The 24803-nt window shown below is 36.4% G+C and overlaps 1 protein-coding gene across 3 annotated transcripts in view; it reads right to left on the bottom strand.

Moving 5' to 3' along the window:
• The window catches only part of VPS13B (vacuolar protein sorting 13 homolog B), a 1004773-nt gene that overhangs the window by 504942 nt on the left and 475028 nt on the right, over nt 1-24803 (bottom strand). The window lies entirely within an intron of this gene.

Here is a 24803-nt window from a genome sequence, read left to right as displayed (position 1 = left end):
TGTGTGTGTGTGTATCTCCACCTTCAAATTATCCCCTGACCTTTGGTTTTCTATTATCAAATGTTTATCAGACATTTCAAATTGGATGTTCTGGAGACATCTCAACCTTAAGACATCCTAAACAGAACTCATTCATCTTTCTCTAAAAAGGTTCTATATTTCCAAACTTTTATACTTCTACCAAAGCCTTCTACCCAGCCTTCTAGTCTTCCAGGTTCATAACCTTAGTATTATCCTGAACTCCTCAATTCTCCTCATCCCATATACTCAACCAGTTGTCAAGTCGCTATTTTAATCTTCACAACATATCCTGTACCTCAACCCTTTCTACTGCTCACAAAGCTACAACCTTAGGTCAGGCACACATTACCTCTTGCCTCGATCACTGCAATAGCTTCTTATTAACAGGGGTCTCAGTTTTAAATCTCTTCTCCCTCCAAAGTGATTTCCAGATTAAAAATGCTATTCCCCAACTGAGTAAACTCAAGTGGTTCCCTACTGCCATTTGAATAAAATATGAATTTCTTTGTCTAGCTTTTAAAGCCTTTCACAGCCTGGTTTCAACCTTTCTCAGCCACATCATACATTATCCTCCCTACCATTCTCTGCAATGCAGCCTAACTGGCCTTCTCTCTGTTTCTCTCATGTAATCCTCTGTCTCTGCTTTTAAAAGGACTGGTTCATGTATCTGGAACATACTACCTCACCTCTGCCTCATGATGAATCTCTAGCACTCCTTTCTACGTGAAGCCATTTGTGATCACCCCAACAGCTAATGCTCTTCCCTAACTACTTTATACTTAATTACTTTTATTCTCTTTATACTTATTTTGTACATACTTATATAGAGGCTGTGAGGCACAGTGGACAAAAAGCTGTTCCTGGAGCCAGAAAGACTTGACATTTGATCTTAACTGACACATATACTGACAATGCAACACTGGACAAGTCATTTAACCTTTCACTGCAATATAACTCAAAGGTCTAGTCCTTATCACCCCCCAGCCCGAGTCCTACCCTTGTAGAAACACACACACACACACACACACACACACACACAATTCGCCCTGTAGAATGTAAATTTTTGGGGTTTGGGATTATTTTCATTCATTGTATTGGTCTGCCTAGAATATAGTGGGTGTTTGGTAAATATTTTGACTAATTAGTCCTCAAAAGAATAGGAGTTTAGGATATACTGTCATGTGTGTTTTCAGGGCTTAATGACAATGGGAACTGGAAAAAAATACTTAGTAGCACATTTGAATCCTTCTCAGAATAAATGCAGTTATAAAAAATACATAATGAAAAATATTAAATCAAATTTCATATTTAGAATATCTAGTTGCATAGCAGCATTCAGCAACCTCATGGGGAAACAATGATAAATGAATAATAATTCATGGTTAGCAATACAGCAGTAATAAATGCTTTTTTTAAAACTGAAAATATTTCCCCCCTCAAGGAAGACCCATAAACTTTCATCTGCAACTGATTCTAAAATTATGTACACACCTACATGAAATTCCAAGCAATTTACAAAATAAAGGTTCTGCCAAATTTGTCTCAAAATATTTCGGAAAGATTTCAGATTATATATTTAAAAGCTGTAACTGAGGTACACATTTTTCTAAACTGTATTTCATTCAAGAAATATACAATATTAGGTGTATAGGAGTGAAAGTTCTCTATTTTAATACTCATCAGAAATTACTTTGGTCTTTAGTCTAGATATATGATTTTGCTTTTTCTCTGGCATCAGGCCAACAACACAATATTAGACGTATTAATAGTTCTGAGATTTAAGAAGGGAACATTCTGCAGTATTACCACATCTTTGTTACTCTGACACATAAATTTTCGTCTTTTAGAGGATCCATTTCTGGACAATGAGATATTAAAATTAAACTACTCAAACTTAATTAATGGATGGAGTTCTTATCACTCTACTTGACTATAAACTTTGTTAGTGTAGGGACTTGGTCTTATCTAAATCTTGTCTCATACCAGTAGAATGCTATGAAAACATCAAGAAAACTAAAAATTAATAATAATAATAATTTATTTAAAGAACACAACCATCTTTTATCTTAGAGACTCATATAGAAAACATTTATGTGAAAATGCTGACAAGTGAATGTTCCAGGTTAGTTCACATCTAAAAATACCAAGTCATGACTGAAGTTTCCAATTCAAATTACTAAGAAAATCCTACCAAAACTACTATAAAATGATGGTCTACCAAGTTAGGCATACCTTCAAATGAGGATTTCAAGGTGTAAGGGTGTGTGTGTGTGTGTGTGTGTGTGTGTGTGTGTGTGTGTGTGTGTGTAGAGAATATCTTATTCTTGAACTTGATTATTTTATTTTGGATAAAATATTTATTGCTGGATGAATTCAGAGAACTTTGAAATCAATACAAAATGATTAAACCACAAAAACTCCAATGGAGTCTAGAATCTTATTTGTGTATGATCTGGTATTGTGGAACATCATTTAAAGAGAAAAAAGTAGGAGCAATCAGAGATATGAATCATGCCATTTTCTACACATGACATACTGATGACCAAACTGACAATAAACCAGAGTAATAAATATGGAAGAGAAAGTAAATGTGAGAGAAATCGTTTGTAACAGAAAAGGAGGCAAAAAGGAGCCAGTCATATATTGTATTTCACTTGCCAAGACCAAAGGAAAAAAATATATCCTATTAGCAAAACACATTATCTTGTGTTATAGCAAAATATTTTGGTGAAAACCAAACTTAGAATCTCATCCAACTGGAACTATAGATTTCCTTCAGATAAGTGGGGAACTGCTGATTTTGCAGAGAACACCAGAAGGGGAAAACACAAAGGACAACAGGAGGCAAATTTCAGCTGCTAGATAATCAACCAAACAAACACTGATTACATGCCTACTATGTGTCAAGCACTAGAGATACAAATACAAAACTGGTACAATCCCTGAACTCTAGGAGTTTACATTCTATTATTAGATCCTACTTTATCAAATAGATTATAACCTTACAGATCTTACAGAAACTCTACTCTCATGTTTCATTGTAGTATTGAGATGACCTTGGTACACTCAAGCTAAGCCAGTACAGCATAAGCTCTGGCAGGTTCTGCTGAATTGAAAAGACTTCATGTATGACACAGAATACCTAAGGCACTCACCACCAGCAGTCTAAGCCCCCATAAAATTCATACTGAACACACATGGCTGAAAATGAAGAGCAAAAGGAATGGCTTAGACTGACATGTGCACTCCTTAAGCTGTCTTTACAAAAGAAGTTTGCACCTGAGCCCCATAATAACTCTGTGAGATAAGTAGGCCAGGTATTATTTTTCACATAGATAAGTAAACTGAGTTTCAGAATGATGACCAGTCAAAAAACTGGTTGGTAGTCAAGTCCAGACTAAAATCCAAAAAGACTAAAACTCTTTGACTCCTCACACAGGGTAATCTAGAGTCTGGCCATGCCTACATGTATATAATCTATTACCCATCATCACCTGCATTTTGATGAACATTATGGAGAGGTTATCAGTCTCAGTAAATAGATTTTTCGCACTCTTTTCTTAAACTGTCTTTTCATTGCTTTACAATAAAATGTACATGTTAAGTGCTTAAGGGTAATTATGAATCCTCTGACAATAGCAGATGACTAATGCTGGTGATAATGTCCTCACATTCTCTTCCTTTCTCTTCCATCAGACAGATACTTGGTTAGAACCAGGGCCTTCTCTATCTCCTTGTTTTTTCTCATCTACTGCAGAATCTTGAAAAACAAGGTCCATTGACAGATTCCATTGTAAGTAAGGATTGGTTCTTCAGAACCTCCAGGCAAAAAAAGACACAGAATCAGTAGCATACTTTTACTTCTGACTTAACAGGCCTGTGGGATCAACAGTTTTGAGAAAGACACAGTGTTATGTGGGGAACAAGCAATTGAAGTGATGCCACAGAAACCAGCTCTGACGACCCAGACACATCACAGAGCCAACTGGCTTACTGAGGTGATTTCCCTGAGCCAGTTAACAAAGTGATTGCAAGGCAACTAACAGAATGTTCATCACTTCCAAATGAAGTTAATTTGAGGAGAAATTAATATTTTCAAGAATCCAGAGAACTCATAAATGATTAATTTACAAAACTTAATATTAGATTTTTCCTGGCAAAGGTCTATATAAGCAGGGGAGAAAAGCTGAAATGACTGGAATAAAGTGTCAGTAAAATGATCAACATGAACTTTTATTTCCTGTGCAACTATAACACTGTTTTGAGGACAAAACACTGCTGATTCTCAGCAGATTTGAAAAATGTGTTTTGAGTATGAATTAGCACAGTTCTAGTGCCAAAAATATTGATGAAGATGAACTCTAATTTAGGTGAATCTTTTCTTTAGCCTTTTCAGAATCCATGGAATTAAATGTTTGTAAATTCTGATTGCTAAAATCTATTGCAAAGAAAAACAGTAACTTCCTTATTGATTTCTCATAGAGTATATAAATGTAATGTAGTATATAATCACATGTGTGAATCTGCAATTTAATCAATGTAGGCAGCTAAAGACGTGAAAACTCCCACACACAGTACAAATTACCCAACTCCTGCCTCTACCCGTCCTGGGACACTAAAAGGCTAAGTAATTTTTCCAGTCGCATGACTAACAGGAATCAGAGATAGGTATTGAACCCAGCAATGCCTTCTTGACTTCAAGGCAAACCTGCCAACCGAACCACCTAGCCTCACAATCAGCATATTCTCTAAGAAACAAAACATCACAGACAAATAGCACTGATGATCTTAGAGCTGGGAAGGTTCTCCAGAAACAATTTGGAACAGTATCCTGTCTTCCAGTCAAAAATGTGTTATTAGTCTCATTTTATAGGTAGGGCACAGAGAGACTATAACTTGCTCAAGTGAAATAGGGGTAGATGCCAGGTTGATCTTCTTTGAACAGCAATTATTTTCTCATTTGTAAAATAAGGATAGTACCTTCAACTTCTGTGGCCATATAAGTCTCCCATAAAGGTTTTTTGTTCTTTAGAATTGGTGACTTTTTAAAAAAGAAAACTAGTGGTGTTTGTAAATTCCTGAAGTAACAAATTATTAACTGGTAGAAATAATGGGTTTTGTTTTTTTGTTTTTTTGGGTTTTTTGCTCTGTTCTACTAGCTTTGCAAATTTCTTTTTAAGTAGCTAACCAAAAAGTTGCCAATATCTATTGCACTGCATCATTCATTATAAATTTTATAATGAATAAACTCTACTACTTTTATTATCAGGTTAACTGAATGCTTAAGACATTATATTCAATAAAGGAATCAATGTTTTAAGGGTTTTTTTGTCAGTAAAATGATACATGTACATTTTGACAAAATATTAACCACTATTAGTATATTCTACCTTCCAATTCTGAAAAAAAAACCTAACAATTTATTTACATAGAGAGACAACATAATGTATGAGATAGAGCATTAGACTTGGAATCAATTAGCAAGACATGGGTACAGATCCTTCCTGCAATGCTTTTACACCAAGACCTGGAACAAATCACAAACTCAAAGATCCTCATTTACCTCATCAATAAAATGGACATAATAAGGACTCAAAGGGATTTTTTTTTGTGAGACCTAAATGAGAACTATAAGAAATATACTTTGCAAGTCTTAAAGTGTTAGACAGATGTCAGATGGGCAGGTGTGAATGGGTATGATCCATATCACTCTTCTGAGAAGAAAAGATCACGGATCCTTTAAAGTACTAGATAATGCTGATAACAATAGCTCCTAATCCATTTTTCATTTTATTTGGAATTTGTAAAATCACTTATCAAGCCACTTACTGGATGTATTGTGCCTAAGCAATGGGAAGGATATATATCTTTGCAGATAAAAGTGATGGACAAAAACATATTGAGCACATAATATAGGCAAAGCACCATTCCTAGACCTAGAAGTCATGGACACAAAAACAAGATAATTCCTGTTTTCAAGTATTTTACACAGTATAGGGAATATGCAAAATATGTAAGGATCAGAAAATACAAGTAATTTAGGAAGGAAGAGGGCACCTAAGAAAAGATTTTTGATAAGTGGTGCCAGAGCTAAGTAATAAGGATAGATACGGATTCTGGAAGCAGAAATGAGAAGGAAGTACCTTCTAGCCTATGCTGGGAAAATAACACATAAAGAAAAATAGCTAATAGTAAAGGGGAAGAATACAAAATGTCTATAAAGGTAGGCTGGAGTAAGGCTGAAGATGGATTTAATTAGAGACTTAGGTGTTTGTATTTTATTTTATCCTAGAATCAATAAAGCACCACTAAAGATTTTTGGGCAGAAGTGTGACTTGATCACATTCACATTTGAGGCAGCTAAGTGGTGCAGTGGAATGAGTATTGGACCTGGAATCAGAAGATTTGAATTCAAATCTGGCATCAGACACATAATAGCTGTGTGGCACTGGGTAAGTCACTTAACCACTGTCTCAATTTCTTCAACTGTAAAATAGGGATAATAACAGCACTTACTTCACAGGGTTATTATGACACACTGTTCGAACAAGAACTCACATGAGGCAAGAGCTCACATGAAGGTCAAAAAAAGCGATACAAGGACTCTGAAAGTCTCTCTGAAGCACTTTGGAATCGATTGTGAGACATGGCATACACTGGCACAGGACCGCCCAGCATGGGGTGTCTGCATTAAAGAAGACGCTGTGTTCTATGAGCAAAGCAGAATTACAGTAGCTCAAGAACTTCCAGGAGCCAAGATTGTCAACTAAGCAGTAAATCACTGTAACTCACCCATATTCACCTCCAAACAACCATAAAATAGGACCCCAAAACAAATCCTGGAACAGCAGAATCAGCAAAAAGACAGAGTGAAACAATCTTAAGAGTTCAAGGAACTTGGAAGATCAGCAAGAAAGGTCCATTTCACCTGGGTAAAAGGGGAGTGCATTCCAGGAAAGGAAGCATCCCAGCAAGCCAGCAACAAGACCCACCTCAGCAAATCAGCAGGAGATTCTGAGCCCCAGTGTGGTGCAGCAGGCAAATGCCAACAATAGGACCCCCAAAGTATCCTAGCATAGCCAGGGGAATGTGTAGACTTCAGCTCCAAGAACGATCACGTGCTTCAGCACAGCCCTAGGCAAACAGGTAACCTCCAGCAGCCAGACCTCCACGTGCTTCAGTGTAGCTCCAGGGAAAGACAGAAACATCCCACCAGGCCTCAGCACATGCCAGACGACACTACTAGGATCCCAGCTCAGCAGCAGATAAGCTACCAGACCCCTTACAGCAACACCACCCACCCCTTATCCCAATCCCTCAGCACAGCACCAGACATGAGAGTATCCCGTGGATCTCATGGCAACATCAGTGCAGCACCATGTAAACAGCTAAGATGTGAAGCTCCTGGCACAAGAAGCCTAAGACAGAGCCCTTCCACTCCGGGTACGAGTTTAAATTTAAAAGAAAGGGAGAAGGTCAAAAAAGATGAGGAAAAAACATCAAAAAAAAAAAAATCCGACCATATAAAGTTACTGTAGTGACAGAGAAGATCAAGACACAAACTCAGAAGAGGACAACAATGTCAAAACACCTATGGGCAAAACCCCCCCAAAAAAACAGGAATTGGTCTCAAGCCCAAAAAGGAGTTTAAAAATCATATAAAAGAGGTAGAAGAAAAAAATGAGAAAAGAAATGAAAGTGATGCACGATAACTATGAAAAAAGAGTCAACAGTTTGGAAAACTGCTTAAAAAGTAGAACTGGCCAAATGGAAAAGGAGATATAAAAAATCCATTGAAGAAAACAACTCCTTAAAGAGTACAACTGGCCATATGGAAAAGAAAGTACAAAAACTAACTGAAGAAAACAACTCCTTGAAAGTTAAGATTGGGCAAGTAGAATGAGACATCAAGAATCAATCAAACAAATTGAAAAGAATGAAAAAAATGGAAGAAAATGCAAAATACCTCACGGAAAAAAAAAAATGACCTAGAAAACAGATCCAGGAGAAACAATATCAGAATCATTTGACTACCTGAAAGCCATAATCAAAAGGAGGACCTAGACAGCATCTTTCAAGAAATTATCAAGGAAAACTGCCCTGATGTCCTGGAACCAGAAGGCAACATAGGCAATGAAAGAATCCACTGATCACCTCAGGAAAGATATGCCAAAATACAAACTTCAAGGAATGTTATAGCCAAATTTCAGAACTATCAGATCAAGGGAAAAAATACTGCAAGTGGCTGGAAAGAAACAATTCAAATATCAGGGAGTCACAATCAGGATCACAGAGGACTCGGCAGCTGCAACATTAAAGGATCAGAGGCCATGGAACATTATATTCCAGAAGGCAAAAGAGCTAGGACTACTACTGAGAATTACTTACTTGGCAAAATTAAGCATAATACATCAAGGGGAAAAATGGTCATTCAATGAAATAAAAGATTTCAGGCTTTCACATGGAGAAGACCAGAACTAAACCAAAAATATGACCCCCAATATCAAGATACAAGAGAAGCATAAACAGGTAAAAGGGGAAAAGAAAACAAAAGGGATTCATTAGAGCTAAACCATTCACATCCCTATATGGGAAGATGATATTTGTAATTCTTAAAAATAGTATCACTAACAGTACAGCTAAAAGGGATATACATAGACAAGAGGGTACATAGACAGAGTTAAATTTGAGAAAATGACATAAAAAATTAAGGGATAAGAAAAAGGAGTACACTGGATGCAGAAGGAAGGTAGGGGCAGAATGGGGTAAATGATTTCATATGAAGAAGCGTGAAAGACCTATTACATTGGAGAGGAAGATGGGAGGGCAGGCAACAAGCATTGCTTGAACCTTACACTCATCAGTATTGGCTCAAAGAGGGAATCACATACACAATCATCTGAATCTAGAAACCTATCTCACCTGACAGGGAACTAGGAGGGGAGGAGATCAAATAAAGGGGGGTGGGGATTGACAAAAGGGAGGGCAGATCAGCGGAGGTGGTAGACAGAAGCAAAACACTGGTGAAGAGGGAAAGGGAGAAAGGAAAAAGAGGACAGACAAGAGGAAGACTAGGATGGAGGGAAATACAAAGGCAGTAATCATAACTGTGAATGTGAATGGAATGAACTCTTCCATAAAAATGGAAGCAGTTAGCAGATTTCAGAAAAACCTGGAAAGACTTGTATGAACTGATAAAAAGTAAAATGAGCAGAACCAGGAAAACATTGTCTACAGTATTAACAACATTGTGTGATGATCAACTATGAATGACTCAGCTCTTCTCAGCAACAAAATGATCTAAGACAAGTTCAAAGGATTCATGAAGGAAAATGCTATCCACATCCAGACAAACAACTAATGGACTCTGAATGCAGACTGAAGCTCATTTTTTTTCACTTAATTTATTCTCTCGTGGGTTTTTTTTCTTTTTGATCTGTTTCTTCTTTTCCAACTGTGACTAATATATGAATAATATATTAGTGAATAATACACTAAAACACTAATATGTCTGCATTTCATAATGTTCTCTATCTCCTGTTGGGTCATGAATTCTTCTGTTCTCCATAAATCTGATAGGTAAACTATTCCTTGCTTTCCCAGTCTGCTTACAGTATCAGCCTTTCTATCTAAATCATGAACCCATTTTGACTTTATTTTGGTATATGGTGTGAAATTTTGATCTGTGCCTACTTTCTGCCATACTCTTTTCCAGTTTTCCCAGCAGTTTTCATCAAAGAGTGAGTTCTTACCCCAGAAGCTGGGGTCTTTGGGTTTATCAAATAATAGATTACCATAGTCACTGACTACTGGGTCTTGCATACTTAACCTATTCCACTGATCCACCACCTATTTCTTAGCCAGTACCAAGCAATTTTGATGATTGCTGCTTTAGAATACAATTTAAGATCTGGAAGGGCTAGGCCACCTTCCCCTGCATTTCTTTTCATTAGTTCCCTTGATATTCTGGACCTTTTGTTATTCCAAATGAATCTTCTTATTATTTTTTCTAACTCTATCAAATAATTTTTTGGTAGTTTGATTGGTTTGGCACTGGATAAGTAAATTAGCTTAGGCAGAATTGCCATTTTTATTATATTAGCTCAGCCTACCCAAGAGCAACTGATGTTTTTCCAATTATTTAGATTTGACTTTATTTGTGTGAAAAGTGTTTTGTAACTGTGTTCATATAGTTCCTGGGTTTGTTTCAGTAGGTAGACTCCTAAATATTTCATAATGTCTACAGTAACTTTAAATGGAATTTCTCTTTCTATCTCTTGCTGTTGGGCTTTGTTGGTAATATACAGAAATGCCGATGATTTATGTGGGTTTATTTTATAGCCTGCAACTTTGCTAAAGCTGTTGATTATTTCAAGTAGTTTTTTATTTGATTCTCTAGGATTCTCTAAGTATATCACCATGTCATCTGCAAAGAGTGATAGCTTTGTTTCTTCTTTGTCTATTTTAATACCTTCAATGTCTTTTTCTTCTCTTATTATTAAAACTAATGTTTCCAGTATGATATTGAACAAGAGTGGTGATAATGGACATCCTTGTTTCATCCTTGATCTTACTGGAAATATTTCTAGCTCATCCTCATTACACATGATGTTTGCTGAAGGTTTTAGGTAGATGCTATTTATTATTTTGAGGAAGACTCCATTTATTCCTATGCTCTCTAGGGTTTTTAACAAGAATGGGTGTTGTATTTTGTCAAAGCTTTTTCTGCATCTATTGAGATGATCATGTGGTTTCTGTTAGTTTTGTTGTTGATATGATCAATTATGCTGATAGTTTTCCTAATAATGAAACAGCCCTGCATTCCTGGTATAAATCCTACCTGGTCATAGCATATTATTCCTGTGATAAGTTGCTGTAATCTATTTGCTAATATTTTATTTAAAAATTTTGCATCTATATTCATTAGGGAAATTGGTCTATAATTTTCTTTCTCTGTTTCGACTCTTCTCGGTTTAGGTATCAGCACCATATTTGTATCATAAAAAGAATTTGGTAAGACTCCTTCTTAGCCTATTTTCCCAAATAGTCTATACAGTATTGGAATCAGTTGTTCTTTAAATGTTTGATAGAATTCACTTGTAAATCCATCTGGCCCAAAAGATTTTTTCCTAGGGAGTTCATCAATGGCTTGTTCAATTTCTTTTTCTTTTCCATTTTTTTGGCTAGGCAATGGGGTTAAGTGACTTGCCCAGGATCACACAGCTAGTGTCAAGTGTCTGGAGTCAAATTTGAACTCAGGTTCTCCTGACTCCAGGGCTGGTGCTTAATCCACTGCACAACCTAGCTGCCCCTTCAATTTCTTTTTCTGAGATGGGGTTTTTTAAGTATTTTACTTCCTCTTATGTTAATCTGGGCAATTTATATTTTTGTAAATATTTATCCATTTTACTAAGATTGTCAAATTTATTGGCATATAGTTGGGCAAAATAGTTCCTAATTATTGTTTTAATTTCCTCTTCCTTGGTGATGGATTCACCCTTTTCATTTTTGATACTGGTAATTTGGTTTTCTTCTTTCTTTTTTTAATTAAATTAACCAAAGGTTTATCTATTTTATCTTCTTTTCATAAAACCAGCTCTTAGTTTTATTTATTAGTTCAACAGTTTTCTTAATTTCAATTTTCTTAATTCCTCCTCTGGTTTTCAATATTTCTAATTTGATGTCTAATTGAGGATTTTTAATTTGTTCTTTTTCTAGTTTTTTTTTAGTTGTATGCGCAATTCATTGATCTCCTCTATTTTATTCATGTAAGCATTTAGAGATAGAAAACTTCCCAAGAACTGCTTTTGCTGCATCCCATAAGTTTTGCTGTGTTGTCTCATTGTTGTCATTCTCCTGAATAAAGTTATTGATTGTTTCTATGATTTTTGTTTGATCCAATCATTTTTAGGATTATTTAGTTTCCAATTATTTTTTAGTCTATCTTTCCACGGTCCTTTATTACATAAAATTTTTACTGCATCATGATCTGAAAAGGATGCATTTAATATTTCTGCCTTTTTGCATTGGATTGTGAGGTTTTTATGCCCTAGTACATGATCAATTTTTGTGTATGTGCCATGTACTGCTGAGAAAAAAGTATATTTCCTTCTATCCCCATTTAGTTTTCTCCAGAGGTCTATCATACCTAACTTTCCTAATGTTCTTTTCACCTCCTTAACTTCTTTCTTGTTTATTTTGTGGTCAGATTTATCTAGTTCAGAGAAGGGGAGGTTGAGGTCCCCCACTAGTATAGTTTTGCTGTCTATTTCTTCCTGTAACTCCCTGAACTTCTCCTCTAAGAATCTGGATGCCATACCATTTGGTGCATATATGTTTAGTAATGATATTACTTCATTGTCTATGGTGCCTTTTAGGAGGATGTAGTTTCCTTCCTTATCTCTTTTAATAAGATCTATTTTTGCTTTTGCTTTGTCTGAGATCAGGATTGCGTTTTTTACTTCAGCTGAAGCATAATATATTCTGCTCCAGCCTTTTACCTTTACGCTGTATGTGTCACTCTTTTTCAAATGTGTTTCCTGTAAACAACATATTGTAGGATTATGGTTTTTAATTCATTCTGCTATCCGCTTCCATTTTATGGGAGAGTTCATCCCATTCACATTCACAGTAATGATTTCTGTGTCTTTCTTTCCATCATTTTTTCCCCGTTTATGCTTTTCTTTCTACTTTCTCCTTTTGCCTCCTCACTAGAGTTTTGCTCTTGACCACCACTTCCCTCAGTCCCACCTCCCTTCTATCAGCCCCTTACCTTTTCTTCCCTTTTATCCTTACTACTTCCTCCCTCTCTTATATTCTCCCTCCCTTTTCTTTCTCCTTTTCCCTCCTACTGCCTATTGGGAAAGTTAGATTTCTATACCTAACTGAATATGTTATCCCCTTCTTGAGCCAAATCTGATGAGGGTAAGGTTCAGACAATGCTCATCTCCTTCCCTTCTTTCCCTCTGCTGTAATAGGTTTTTGTGCCTTTTCCTGTGATGTAATTTACCCTTGTCTGCCTCCTCTTTTCCTTTTCTCTCAGTATATTTTCTTAGTTAGATCAGACTAATCCACTTACTTGGATCCATTTAACCCACCTGATTAGATTTTTTTTATCATTACATCAAAGTCAACCTAAACTCACCCCCTTTACATATACCCCTTGAACATGGTGTAATAACAGTACAGTTCTCAGGAGTTACAAGTGTCATCTTACCTTGTAGAGATGTAAACAGTTTGCCCTTATTAATAACATGTTTCTTTCCGTCCCGTTTACCTTTTCATGTCTCTCTTGAGTCTTGTATTTGAAGACCAAATTTTCTGTTGAGCTCTGCTCTTTTATCAGGAAGGTTTGGAAGTCCTCTATTTTGTTGAATATCCATCTCCTTCCCTGAAAGATCATGCTCATTTTCGCTGTGTAGTTGATCCTTGGTTGTAATTCAAGCTCCTTTGCCTTATGGATATCATATTCCACACCCTACAGATGTAGGATGTAGAATGTAGAATGTTCTAATGTAGAAGCTACAAGGTCCTGTGTAATCCTGACTGTGGTTCCATGATAATTAAATTGTTTCTTTCTGTCTGCTTGCATTATTTTCTCTTTGACCTGTTAATTTTGGAATTTGGCTACTATATTCCTTGGTGTTTTCAATTTGGGATCTCCTTCAGGAGGTGATCGGTGGATTCTTTCTATAGGTATTTTATCCTCTGGTTCTAGGACCTCAGGGCAGTTTTCCTTTCTGATTTCCTGAAAGATACTGTCCAGGCTCTTTTTTTCACTGTGATTTTTAGGTAGACGAATAATTTTTAAATGATCTCTCCTGGATCAATTTTCCAGGTCAGTTGTTTTATCAATGAGGAATTTTACATTTTCATCTATTTTTTTCATTCTTTTTTTTCTCTTTGACTGATTCTTGCTCTCTCATAGAGTCATTAGCTTCCATTTGCCCAATTCTAATTTTTAACAAATTGTTTTTTCTATTCGATTTTGTAACTCCTTCCCCATTTGGTCAATTGTATTTTTAGGGACTTGTTTTCTTCAGTCTACTTTTTTTCCAGTTGGACAATTGTATTTTTTAAGGACTTGTTTTCTACAGTTAATTTTTGTCCTTCCTTTTCCAAGCTCCTGACTCTCTCTTGCATCTCTCTCATTCCTTTAGCCATTTTTTCTTCTACCTCTCTCATTTGACTTTTAAAGTCTTTCTTGAGCTCTTCTAAGAAGGCTTTTTGTACTTCAGACCAGTTCATATTACCTTTTGAGGTTCCAGATATGGGTATGTTGACAATGTTGTCCTCTTCAGAATTTCTGCCTTGATCATCACTGTTCTCATAATATGAATCTATTGTACATTTCTTTTTGCTCATGGTGTTTGCTTACTTCCTGGCCTTTAAAGAAATTGAGCTCTCCTGCTGGGGAGCAGAAGACACTGACTCAAGCTTCTTTTGTTGGGAGCCTAGGTCCTGGTCACTGGTTTTGTGTGCTGGGGCCTCTGATGTTGGCAGTTGGAGGCTGTAGGGTTTTGGCAGCTTACCTGGTGTTGGGCTGGAATCAGCAACATTGGAACTCTAGGGGTAGGATTGGGTAGTGTGGCCCTTGGAGATTTCTTGCTCACTTGGGACTTTCCTTCCTTTTGCTTTCTTCAGCTCTTTTCAGATGGATGTTGCAGGATGTTTCTCCACCTGGGGCCCCTTGGAGTGCTGCTTCCCTTAGTTTTCCTGAGGCACTGGGAGACCAGTTGCTGTAGAATGGTGGGACGCCTGTAGTTTTCCACGCTGGTTTCCACCAGTTCCCCTGCCTTCACTGAGGTACTTGGGGGTCCTGGTATTGGTGTTTGCCTGCTCTACCACCTGGGTTTCAGGATCTCCTCCTGGTATGCTGAGGTGGGGCTTTCCACTAGCTTGCTGGGACACCTCCCGTTCTTTACTGCTCCCTTCCCCCATGGCAAGAGGGTTCTTTCCCGTTAATCCCTCAAGCTACCTGGGCCACTGGACTGCTGCACCCCATCCTTCTTCTGGTTCAGATGTTCTAGGGTTTTTCCTGGGGTGATATTTTCTGGGCTTTTAGAAGTTAATAAGGGAGGGTAAGAGCAACTTACTTCTTACTCCACCATCTTGGATCCTGGAAACAGAAGTCTAACAAGTATCTTTTAAAGGCTACTGTGGGTATGGGACTCTGTTGGATGCTAGTGAGATAAAGAAAAAATGGAAATTGTCATTGTCGCTACCCTTGAGGAACCTCTTGGTGGGGAGCTGCAGGAGGAGACATGTACACTTACCAATACATACAAAATAAATACAAGGTAATTAGATGGAGGGAAGTATTACCAACTGGGAGATCAGAAAAGCTCTCATGTAGGGGATGGCCCTTGAACTGAGTTCTGAAGAAATTAGGGAATCCAAGGGGCAGAGGTATGGAGGAATACATTCCAAACACAGGGGGAAGTCTTGGCAAAAGCACATAGTCAGGATGAAGAATGCTGTGGGTGAGGAACAGCAACAAAGCTAATCTGAGTATGGAAAGGCTAGAAAGTTAGATTTTTGTCAGATTGTTATGTTGAAGGCCATAAGTATTATGGGTTTATACTTTAGCCCAGATGCAACAGCAAGTCACTAATAATTTCAAATCAGAACAGTTACATTATCAGACCAGAAACTTTAGAGATTCAGAGGCTGGAAGAAGAGAAAACAATTAGGAGAATATTGCAGCAGGCCAGGCAGCAATAAATGAAGGCCCAAATTAGTATGGTGGCATGTGAGTGGAGGACAGGATTAACAATACATAAATAGGACTGAGTGGAAAAAACAAGCACTGTGACTTTCCCCCCCTTTTCTTTACCATTAAAGCTTGATAACATACCTAAGTAACTGCAGCATGGCACAATAGGAAATACACAGGACTCTGAATCAGGAAACCTAGGTGCTAGTGTAGAATCTGCCACTAATATACTTTTACAGTGATTTAAGCAACTCCTTTAAATTCTCTGGATCTCAGTATTCTCATTTGTTAAAATGACTAAGTTCAACTAGATGACATCTAAAATCTTTTCAGCTCTAAAACTGTACAAATCTAATCATATATAATAACAAGTATTAGACCATCTGAGAGTTCTTTCACCCTGACTTAACATTAATATAATAATAATGAAAAGATGTTTCTTTGTCAATTTTATTAATTATATTTTTGCAATGCAGGAGTATGCCTTTTTTTCATACTAAACAAACATGGCCTTCCAAGAAATTTAATTTTTTAAGAAGTTACTAAGATTTTCTCATCTGGGGTGTCTCCTCTTCTATGCTCCTTGCTCCCAACCAGCTTACATGCATGGTTTAAGAATTAAAGTAAAAGATGGTAAGTTACAGTGGAAATAAAATCATAGCAACAGTACACCACCATCCTTCAGAACAAGTGGAAAGTGTGATCAAAATATGATATAAAAACAACCCAAAACGGAACAATATGTAAACTTCTTAGGTGAACCAGAATTACATGGAAAAGTATCCCTCATGTTTTTCATAGCTGATGAACAATTTTCCCATCAGGTTTTATAAAAACTTACTAGATCCAATAATAGCAAAATTTTAATTTATGAATGATCTCAATACTCCATTACTGTCAAAATATTTTATTAAAGATGCATGCAACTCTTTCAAGAAGAAAAAATAAACCTTTGACTAGGCATAATGTAACAAGCAACCCATCTGCCTAGAGATGTTGGCTAGCTATTAGGAAATTATATTGGTGACTCCAGTGAAACTGCTTTTTAGTGTGATTCACTACACTGATTTTGACAAAACCCTTTACCTAAGATGACTGTGGGCACATTAGAGATCACCTCTCTCACAAAGGCAACTAAAATCAGATGAAATATATCAATAAGCTCATTTTGAATTCTAGGTATCTAAAGACTGTATATTCTTAGAAAAGTAACCTTATAATCTTTGCAATCAAAGCTTCTTGCTCCTTTTATGTGATCATATTTGTAATATCATTCACTGTAGAAAGAAGGCAGCTACTTGAGAAATTTCTCACATTACGATGGTCTTGGCAACAAAGGATTTTTCCAATATTGTTACCAATATGTAACACCAATATGTGGTGCTTATTAAGGCACCACAGACTAATTATATTCATGTTACGGTTTTCAAAGTGTCTTCATTTTTTTTTAAATGTAGCATAGAGAGAAGACAGAACTACTTAACTTCTATTTTACTTTTTCTTTCTCTTCCAATATGGTTCTTCAGCACAAGACAAAAGTGGTTAAATGGAGAACTGATACTCCAAATAAGTGAGGATGGTACATATTCTCAATGGACGGAAACCAGGAGGGGCAGATGAAGTATGTGTTAAGGTAATAAAGGAATTTAAGTGTGACTGTTGAATCACTTTTGGTAACTTTTGAAAAATCGGAAAATTATGCCAGATGGAAAAGATCTTGATGAAGTAGAGATGGGGAAATAACATCCCAGTTTTCAAAAAAAAGAAGAGTAGATTCAGTTTTCAAAATAGAGTTTTGTGTACTTCACTTTGACTCCTGACACAAATCTAGAATACATCATAAGGGGCAGAAATGATTGCTATAAGTCAGCATAAATTCAACAAAAATAAATAATGCCTGATTAGGGTAGATTATATTTTTATTGGCTACCTAAAATGAAAAAGGGAATGCAATAGATCTAAATGAAGTCTGGCAAGACTTTTGATAAAGACCCTCATGATATACTTGTTGACGAAATGGAGAGATGTGTGTTGGTAGATAACAAAGGTGGGCTGAGTAAGAGGCCAACCAAAATATGAAAATCAAAGAGTACTTATTAATAAATTGAAAAAGCATCAATCAATAAGGATTTATTAAGAACCTACTATACAAAAGGCACTATGCTAGACACTAAGAATAAAAATATAAAGAACAAAATAATAGCAACTCTCAAGGAAAGCTTACATTCCATCAGGGAAGACAACATGCAAACATTTAAGCATACAGAGATAAATACAAAGAGGATATGCAAAAATGCAAGGTTGTTAGGGGAAATGGCATTAATACTGGGAGGAATCAGGAAATATTATAAGCAGAAGTAGTACTTGGGCAGCATCTTGAAGAAAAAGAGAGATCCTATGACGAAGAGGTAAAGATAGTACATTCTAGGGATGGAGGAATGCCCAGTGAAAAGGCACTGAGATAGAAGATGCAGTGCTTTATATGGGGAATAGAGAGATCATCTGTTTAGCTAGATCACTGGCTATAGGGCTAGAAAGATAGGTTGGACCCAAGTTGTGAAAGCTAAATAAAAGAGTTTACCTTTTTTCTAAGAGGGGATAAGGAGCCACAGTCAGATCTCGAGGAAAATTCTTTGGCATCAGGGTGAAGGACGGACTGGGGTAGGGAAAGCCTTGAGGCGGGGAGCCCAATTAAGAGGCTGTTGCAATAATCTAGATAAGCAACTGAACTTAAGTGTGACTATGTGAATAGACAGAAGGGGTCAGATTTTGTAGAGTTAGAAATGGCAAGATTTGGCATGTGACTGGATATGTGAAGGAGAATGAGGCATAAAGAAAAATACCAAAGTTAGGAACCTGGGGGAGTGGTATAACGATGGTACGTTTGATAGAAATATGGAGGTTTGGAATAAAGGTAGGTTTGGGGGTAAAGAGAACAAGTTCTGTTTTCAACATACTGAAATACAAGAGAGACTAGGACTGACCATAAACATATGTGAGTCATCTTCATAGACATAATTCAACACACAGAAATTGATGAGATCACTGAGAGAGAAAAAACAGAAGAGGATCCAGCACAAAACTTTGTGGAACACAAAGTTACAAAATGAGATATATACAAATACAAATGAGATAGATACAAAGTTACAGTTACAAAATGAGATATATGATAAGCCAGCAAAGGAGACAGAGGAGGAGCAGTTGGACAGAGCGTAGGAAAACCAGGGAAGTAGAGTCATGAAAATCTGGAGAAAAGAAAGGATTCAGGAAGAAAAGGTGACCAATGTTGTCAGTAGAGGGGCCAAGAAGAATAAGGACTAAGAAAAGGCCATCAGATTTGTAGATTAAGAAATCACAGGTAACTTTTTTGATAGCAGTTTCAAAAAAATCTCTATGACAGTGTTATTGGGTTCTGTCCTTGCCCATATACAGGTCAACATTTTTATCAATGACTTGAATGCAAGCACATAAAACAAGCTAACCAAATTGGAAGCTCCATAGAGAGCTTCATAGAAATTCTAAAGTTCAAACACAGGAGTAAAGAGAAACATACAAAGGTAAACATGAATAATCAATAGAGAAATGGTCAAAGGATATGAACAAACAGTTCTCAAAAGAAGAATTGCAAAGTATTTACAACCTCCTGCCAACTGACAAAAATTACCAAAAAAGGCAACAGTCGATGTTGGACTGATAGTAGAAAGATAGGCACATTAATACATTGTTGCTGGAGCTATGAAATGGTACAATCATTTTGGAAAACAATTTGGAATTATGTAAATAAAGTGACTAAAGCATCCACACCCTTTGAACCAGAAACTCCATTGTTAGGCTTACACCTCAAGGAGACAACGAATAAAAAGAAAGTCCTCATATACTCCAAAATATTTATAGCAAGCACTTTTGTGATAGTTAACTGAAAACTAAGTAGATACACATTGACTGGAGAAATTGCTAAACAAATTGTACATAAATGTAATGGAATATTACTGTACTGTAAGAAATGATATATACGATGAACATAAAGAAATATGGAAAGATCTGTATGAACTGATACATAACTGAAGTTTCTTAGAAGAGCCAAAAAAAAAAAACCAATGTACACAGAAACTACAAAAACATATAAGGAATAACACACCCAAAAAAATCAAAAGTAAATGTAACAAAATTATAAAGATCAAGTGGGACTCAAATGAAGAGATATGAGAAGACACTCCCAACCAACTCTCTCTTTGTGGAGGTGGCAGGTCCACAAGTGTTACACATTGCACAGTTTTTGGACTTTTTCAATCAATTAGTTGTTGTGACTTATTTTTCTCCTCTCTAAAAAATAGTATTTGTCATATGAGGTGGCTCTCAGAGAGGGGAAAGAAGAGAGATACATGGGATACTATGGTGATAAAAGAAAAAGAAAATATAAATGAAAATTAATTTTTAAAAAAAAGATTCCACATCAATAGTCTCCCACTCCCTGCTCTCACTTAAAAACGTTTTACTATGAAAAAAACTTGTATTGATGTCTAAGTGCAGCTCTCAAGAACTTTTGCCTCCAGTAAGAGAGAGCCCAAAAGTAGTTCTTTTAATAAGGCACACTTGTGATAGAAAACCACAAAAAGAACATGTGAGCTGAAAAGATACAAATCAGATTGTCTAATTCAACTCCACCAAAAGGAAAATGAGGCCCCTGTGCCTTGTTTCAGGTCTTACAGCTAGGTAGTGGTAGTCAGCACTACAACTCAGGTCTCCTAACTCCAGGTTCAGTGATTATGGTCAATGGAAAACTAGCATTCAAGGTACAATTTACATATAGAATGTGCTATAATCTCAAATAACCATAGCCACATCTTAAATTATGAAGACTATGATCTGAGTTCAAATTTATCATCTATCTTTCAGGAATAACAATAATCAAAAAAGGCAGACTCCAGGATGTACAGTATCATCATGTACAATCTTAGGTTGTTGTCCTGCTTTGAAAATCCAAGACAAAGATATAAAACTAAAGAGACTAAGACTCATTTCAATCATTTAGAAAATATGGGATCTACTTTACCTGGCTTTGTATCTACTAAGAGTTTAAGATACAAGGATATATTAAAATGCTACTACAAATGCACTAAGCGCTGATCATATACAAGTTGTATGTAGACATGTACAAAATAAGCTACTATCACATACTTAAGTGTTTTTTTTGCATAAGCTTTTACTGGTAGATGCACAGAAGTTCTTTATAAATTCCCTTGAAAATAATGTAGAAAAATAAATTTCATAATTAGAAGTTACCATATCTGGCATTTCCATTCCAATTGAAGATTTAAATCTCTTGAAAAGGTCCCTTTTCCTCAGAGTATGGTTGACCAGTCAGAGCAAAAATTTGGGTCAGGAACTATTTCTATATTATGTTTCACTGGTTGGTTATGTTGCCACTTTATATCCTCCTAGGGAGTCTGATGAACGGAGTTTGGAAGTTTAAATCTGATTCTATCCCTCTCCATCTGGTTTGTGCTGCTGAATAATAGCTCAAAATAAAGTTAATTGCTCTTGGCGAACTGGCTTCTAGACTAATTTGGAGAATATCTAAGCTTTAAAAATGGAGACCTCTGTAATTATTATATGTTTTATGATACACTGGAAAAATAAGATGGGAATTTAACAGTAATTTGTCATTTAAGAAAGACTAGAAGTGGGAGTTGACAGGTCAAGAGGAATAAAAATTAAAGATTTTAAAATGAAAAAAAAAAAAAAGACTGGGAAGGGCAGATAGCCCTTATGTCCTACTTGACAGACATATAAACAACTGCCTGCCAGTCATATTCACCTACTTGTCCTACCTACATGTCAAACTCAACATATCTCAAACTAAACTCAGTACTGCTATCCAAACCTGCAGTCTCTAACTTCCTATAAACTACTAATTGTAGCAACAACTTTCCTCTCATTGAGACTTAAAACAGCAGATTTTTTTTCATTATTCTATCAATCTATTCCTGATATCTCATGAGTTGAATCCAACATGAAAATACCTTTTCAACTGTTCTCTTCCATCCATTTCCACTCTTGCTATCCTAGTTCAGTACCTCATAATATATTATCTTTCACATTCTCTTCATCTTGTGCTCTAAGATAAACCATTCATCATTTTATAATTTTAAGATGCACTTTCAGACATCCCTGGCTTTGTTCAAGCTTCCTGTTTCTTTTGCCTGGAATGTCCTTACCTCTCATTTCTGCCTGTCACATTCCAACACATTATTCCAAGTAAAGATCAAATACTACCTCTGTCCCAAAGGATTCTTTTATTCAGCTTCCCCTTCTTTCCTCTATAATGAAAAGGCATTTTGCTTGCTGCTCTCTAAAGGCATCTGGTACATTTTACATGATGTTATATTTATTAGTTTATTTATCTCATCTCCTTAACTAGACAGCTAGTTATTTCAAAACAGGGCTTGTACCTTGTTCATATTCATATATTTATATTTCCCCATATAATGGAATACTGTACGTAACACGGCTTTCAATAAGTGTTTGTTAAATTAAACTGCTAATGCACACAGCAGTATGGTATCTAGAGTAGTGTCCACTCTAGTCTGAAGTGAATAGGTTGTGAAGATTTGAGTACAAACCAGAAAGCTTGAGATAGCTACAAATTATATTTTACAAAGATATTCTGGCACATGGACAAAAATCCATGATTTGCCAAAAAGGCATTAACCAGACTGTTACCTGGTTATTCTTAAGAAATTGAGAAAATAAAAACAATTCTGTCTAAGAAAGGGGAAAAAAAGAAATGGTCATTTACTGGAAACAATGGGAGAAAAAAATTATATTACTGTACTATAATAATAATGAATATGAAGAATTCAGAGAAACGAGGGAAGATGTGTATTAAGTGATAGAGTGAAAAAAAAAAGACCCAAAAGTACAGTATAACACAATAACAACAAAAATAAAAATCAAGTCAGCATGGAGATGTATCAAAGTTCTATCCTAGGCTATCTTGTCTTCCTCTATACTACTTCACTTGATCTTATCAGCTCCCATGGATTTGATTATTATCTCCATGCTGATGAATCTCAAATTTACCTTTCCTGACCTATTCTCTCTACTGAGCTCCAAACTTGCATTTTCAGCTGCCTTTCAGATATCTCAAACTGGATGTCCTAAAGACATTTTACACTCAATATGTCCAAAATAGAAGTCACTATCTTTTCTCCTAAATCCTCTCCCCACTGTACCTCTACTTTCCCTATCACTGCAGTGGGTAATGCCTCCCAGTTCCTCAAGCTCAGATTTCTCCTGGATCTCTCACTCTCACCCTGAAACTGTAGAGTTTCTTCTAGATTTCTCATTATTTCTCAGCCCTCCCCCCCCATATCCACGCTGCTACCAAGACGTGTCGATTTTACTTTTGCAACACCTCCTGAATATATATCTTCCTCCTCTCCTCTGTTAGTGCTACCCTTTGGTGCAAGTCCTCATCATCTCATGCCTGGATTACTGCAATAGACTGCTGGTGTGTCTGTCTGCCTCAAGTTTCTTCCTACTTCAGTCCATCATTTAGCCACTAAAGTGATTTTCCAGAAATGAAGGTCCCATCATGTTACCAACCCATTCAATAAACTACAGTGGCTCACTATTATCTCTAGTATCAAATATAAAATGCTCTGTTGGGTATTCAAAGGCCTTCATAACCTAGTACCTTCCTACCTTTCCAGTCTTCTTACACCTTTACTCCATGACACATATTCTGCCATTTAGTGACAGTGGCCTCCTGGCTGTTCCACAAACAAGGTATTCCATCTATTGGCTCTGGGCATTTTTTTCTTACTGTCCTCCATCCCCAGAATGCTCCGGCTTCCTTTAAATCCCAAGTAAAATCCTACCTTCTACAGGAAGCCTTCCCCAACCCCTCTTAATTCCATTGCTTTCCTTCTGTTAATTATTTCCTATTTGTCCTGTATATAGTTTGCTTTGTGTACATTTCTTTAAATGTTGTCTCCTCCATTAGATTGTAAGCTCCTTGATGGCAGGGGCTGTCTTTTGCCTTTTTTTGGTATCCCTAGCACTTAGCATTGTGACTTTCAAATAGGAGCTTGTTTACCGATTTACTGATTGATATTCCTTATTTCAGTTCACAACTAATAAACTATTTTGTGAGGAATACACTTAACCAGGATATATTTTGTATATTTGTTAGGAAGTATACTGTGTCCAAATAAATTATACACTTAATTGTTTTCATGAAAATAAGCACTTAATCAAAATACTATGGATGAGAGAGGAATGGTGTTGCAGGAAAAATGTTTACTTCACATAGGCTTGAATTTATTTCCCTTTAAGGAGTCAAGGAGGCCATCCTTAGGGCTTCGTTGGTTCCAAGGACCAGGGATATAAAAAGCTCTTCCTCTAAAGTTGGAGGTCTGGGGGTTTGGCCTAATTCCCACTGCCATCCAGGAATGCCCTTATGTCCCAACCATAGTATTTCAGGAGTAAATGCAAAGAAATAGTTTTCCAAATTAGCAACTAAGAATTACAGTATTTTTTATTTTATTTTAAGAAGATTTATTTATTTTCAAAAATAATTTTAATTGATATCCTTTGTTTTCACATTGCCTAAATTTCCAGAGGACAGGCAGGTTTTTACTACTGTGGAACTCAAGAGGTTACAAGAGAAGTTTAAAATAGCAACCAAATGAGTCATTAAAATAATGGTTAGTGAGGGTATGATCTAATGGGTAGTAATCTTGATCTTTAGCTTGCTACAGAGTTCACTGAGTTGAGGAGCTCATAGAAGGTTTGCTTTTGCAAAGCCAGTTAAATCAGTGAGAAGACCCAGATGGGAACTGTCTTTGTTTCTTTCTAAGTGGCTAAGAGGAGGAGTGGTGCATAGTTGGCCCCATAAAGATGAATTCCCTCTGCAACTGGTTCTCTAATAGTATAAGCAAGGAAGGAGGTCAAATTCTTAAGAGACAGTTTGGGTAAACTGGATTCATGCCATCTCCCACACGCTCTCTCCTCTACCCCCATGACTAGCTTGTCTTACAGGCAACTAGGTTCCACCTTCTGG

This window comes from Vombatus ursinus, unplaced genomic scaffold (genome assembly GCF_900497805.2).
Source record: "Vombatus ursinus unplaced genomic scaffold, bare-nosed wombat genome assembly UNPS02008961.1, whole genome shotgun sequence".
NCBI classification, from domain to species: domain Eukaryota; kingdom Metazoa; phylum Chordata; class Mammalia; order Diprotodontia; family Vombatidae; genus Vombatus; species Vombatus ursinus.
The sequence above is the reverse complement of the archived record's forward strand: the minus strand, read 5'-3'. Positions and strand labels throughout refer to the sequence as shown.